Source organism: Rutidosis leptorrhynchoides, chromosome 10 (assembly GCF_046630445.1).
Source record: "Rutidosis leptorrhynchoides isolate AG116_Rl617_1_P2 chromosome 10, CSIRO_AGI_Rlap_v1, whole genome shotgun sequence".
Taxonomy (NCBI): domain Eukaryota; kingdom Viridiplantae; phylum Streptophyta; class Magnoliopsida; order Asterales; family Asteraceae; genus Rutidosis; species Rutidosis leptorrhynchoides.
In genome coordinates, this window is record NC_092342.1 from 80,430,226 (window position 1) to 80,434,500 (window position 4,275).

Consider the following 4,275-nt stretch of genomic DNA (forward strand, 5'->3'; position numbering starts at 1 on the left):
TATGTATTTAAGTCTTTAAAAGTGATTAAATACATTACTTATACGATATATGTATAAACATTATAGGTCATAAGTATTTAAGTCAAATAACGTTACGTATGGTTATCGTTTTGAAAACTTAAGTTAGTAGTTTCAAAATATACATATAACTTATTGTTATTAATACAAAATGAGATATTAAAACATTCTTAGATCATGTTAAATATGTATATATACATATATATACACAAACGTATAATTATCATATGTTATATAGTTCGTGATATCATCGGTCAAACTAGACGGTCAAACGTTGTGTAAAACTCTTTTCAAAAACATAAATCTCAACAATTTGGATTGCTTATCATGTTGGTAAGGTTTAATTTATGTAAATATTAATCTTACAAGTATAGAATGATCGAAAAAGTGCGGGTCGTTACATTAATAAACTTAAAACATCAAAATATATTAAAAGTGTTGTAAATATATTTTGAACATACTTTGATATATATGTATATATTGTTATAGGTTCGTGAATCAACCAGTGGCCAAGTCTTACTTCCCGACGAAGTAAAAATCTGTGAAAGTGAGTTATAGTCCCACTTTTAAAATCTAATATTTTTGGGATGAGAATACATGCAGGTTTTATAAATGATTTACAAAATAGACACAAGTACGTGAAACTACATTCTATGGTTGAATTATCGAAATCGAATATGCCCCTTTTTAATTAAGTCTGGTAATCTAAGAATTAGGGAACAGACACCCTAATTGACGCGAATCCTAAAGATAGATCTATTGGGCCTAACAAACCCCATCCAAAGTACCGGATGCTTTAGTACTTCGAAATTTATATCATATCCGAAGGGTGTCCCGGAATGATGGGGATATTCTTATATATGCATCTTGTTAATGTCGGTTACCAGGTGTTCACCATATGAATGATTTTTATCTCTATGTATGGGATGTGTATTGAAATATGAAATCTTGTGGTCTATTGTTACGATTTGATATATATAGGTTAAACCTATAACTCACCAACATTTTTGTTGACGTTTTAAGCATGTTTATTCTCAGGTGATTATTAAGAGCTTCCGCTGTCGCATACTTAAATAAGGATGAGATTTGGAGTCCATGCTTGTATGATATTGTGTAAAAACTGCATTCAAGAAACTTATTTTGTTGTAACATATTTGTATTGTAAACCATTATGTAATGGTCGTGTGTAAACAGGATATTTTAGATTATCATTATTTGATAATCTACGTAAAGCTTTTTAAATCTTTATTGATGAAATAAAGGTTATGGTTTGTTTTAAATTGAATGCAGTCTTTGAAAAACGTCTCATATAGAGGTCAAAACCTCGCAACGAAATCAATTATTATGGAACGTTTTTCATCAATAAGAACGGGACATTTCAGTTGGTATCCGAGCGTTGGTCTTAGAGAACCAGAATTTTGCATTAGTGTGTCTTATCGAGTTTGTTAGGATGCATTAGTGAGTCTGGACTTCGACCGTGTTTACTTGAAAAATGATTGCTTAACAAATTTTGTTGGAAACTATATATTTTTAACATGTGAATATTATGTGATATATTAATCTCTTAACGCGTTTGATATTATGTGATAGATGTCTACCTCTAGAACAAGTCCCATTGACTCACCTAATAATAATGAAGAGTCAAATGTAAATTGGAATGATTCGTGGACTGATTCACAAGTTCCCGAAGAGGAACCGGAAGAAGAGTCAGAACCGGAAGAAGAATCGGAACCGGATGAAGAAATAGAACCGGTGGGGGAAATAATAAAACGGTTAAGTAAAAGAAAATCCTCAACCAACCGACCAAGGTTAATTATGGTCAATGGTGTTTCCGCCAAGGAAGCAAAATATTGGGAGGATTACCAATTCTCCGATGAATCGGATTCTGACGAGAATTTCGATGATGTTATAGAAATTACCCCAACTGAATTTAAAAAGGCAAAAGAAACTAATAAGGGAAAGGGCATAAAAATAGATAAATCTAATTCCAACCCCGATGAACTTTATATGTATCGTCAACCCCTGAAGTCCTTAAGTTGTAACAATGACCGGGAACCTCTAAACCACCAGGTTTTTCTAAACCAATGTGGAAAACGACAGCTCGTATTAGGGCAACATCATATATCCCTAGAAACTTGGCAAAATGAACCAAAACCGAAGAAGAAGAAACAAGCGAGTCGGAATAAGATAGTTGTATTCGTGTGGTGTAATATATGTAATATAGTGTGCTTATGCTTTATGATATATGTAAAAATTGCTTGTATTAATAAGTATTTTTTTTATGAATCTAACTCTTGTCTATTTTACAGTATAAAAACACAAAATGGATAGACAACCCAATATTTTAAGAGACCTACCGGAGACATGATTGATGAAATCTTGTCTAGAGTCGGTCAGAATTCTTCGGCACAACTATTTAAGGCGAGATCAGTTTGTAAGACATTCGAAGAACGTTCCAAGAATGCCTTGGTTTATAAAAGGCTTTCGTTCGAAAGATGGGGGATATCACATTGGGAAATCCATAAGTTACGATGTGTTTACTTTGACGCATATATTGCAGGGAACCCAAACGCTATTTTACGCAATGGGTTAAGAAATTATTTTGACTCAATATATCCGAATATTGGACTTCGTGATTTAGAAAAAGCGGCTAACATGCAACATAAAGAAGCATGTTATGCTTACGGATTAGTAATGTTCACTTCTCACCAAAGTGAGAACAAGAACATCGGGCTACAACTATTAAACAAAACGTTCCCACAAGTGACGGAGTCGGTAATTGGGGTAAGAAATGAGATTTTTAAATTGTTACGGGACTGTTGGACATTACGTAACCCTCGTCCCTTTGACGACGTTACAACACGCTGTCTTATCAACGGCCATAACGGTTATGTTCCACAAGACCAAGGATGGGAAGTAGTCCTAGTAAAACCAGAATGCATGACTTGTTTCTGGACGTATGAATTACGTGTCTTTATTGCCTTTGCTGAACGACTTGTGTACTAGCTAGAATTATCTTCACAACTATCTTGTATCAAAGTTATTGTGTGCTATATTTCATGCTTTATGTAAAATAAGCGGTATTGTAAGTTTGTAAAATATTGTATAAAAGTTTGAACGCGAAATATTATTATAATTAGTTTTTCATATAGAATTGTAGTAGTTGAATTGTATATTAGCTACTAAGTATGAACTTAACGGGTAGGTACTACCCGAATTTAAACTTATAAAACGCTAATATGAAGAAAAAGCTTTTATAAATGAGTTCATATTATGCTACAAAATACTATTAACTACTCTTAATATTCTGTATGATTAACTTGTTCCATTTAACTATTTTGAAGGAAATGGCACCGACTACTCGACACACCGTGAATATGAATGAAGAAGAATTCCGTACTTTTCTAGCTTCAAACATAGCCGCAGTACAGGCTGCGCTACATACCAACAATAACCTTGGATCTAGCAGTACAGGAAATCGTGTAGGATGCACTTACAAAGAATTCACTGCCTGCAAACCTTTGGAATTTGATGGAACCGAAGGACCGATCGGATTGAAACGGTGGACCGAGAAGGTCGAATCGGTGTTTGCCATAAGTAAGTGTACTGAAGAGGACAAAGTGAAGTACGCTATGCATACCTTCACAGGTTCTGCGTTAACATGGTGGAATACCTATCTAGAGCAAGTGGGACAAGACGATGCGTACGCACTACCGTGGTCAGCATTCAAGCACTTGATGAACGAGAAGTACCGTCCCAGAACCGAGGTCAATAAGCTCAAGACAGAACTTAGAGGGTTACGAACCCAAGGATTTGATATTACCACGTACGAAAGACGATTCACAGAATTGTGCCTATTGTGTCCGGGAGCATTCGAAGATGAGGAAGAGAAGATCGACGCATTTGTGAAAGGATTACCGGAAAGAATCCAAGAAGATATAAGTTCACACGAGCCCGCCTCCATACAACAGGCATGTAGAATGGCTCACAAACTAGTGAACCAAATTGAAGAAAGAATTAAAGAACAGACTGCTGAAGAGGCCAATGTGAAGCAAGTCAAAAGAAAGTGGGAGGAAAACGGTGATAAGAATCACCAATACAACAACAACAGCAATTACAACAATAATCGCAACAATTATTCCAACAATCGCAACATCAATCGCAACTACAACAAACGGCCCAACAATAACAACAACAACAACAACAACAACAACAACAACAACTACAACAATCATCCCAACAACAATAATAACCGCA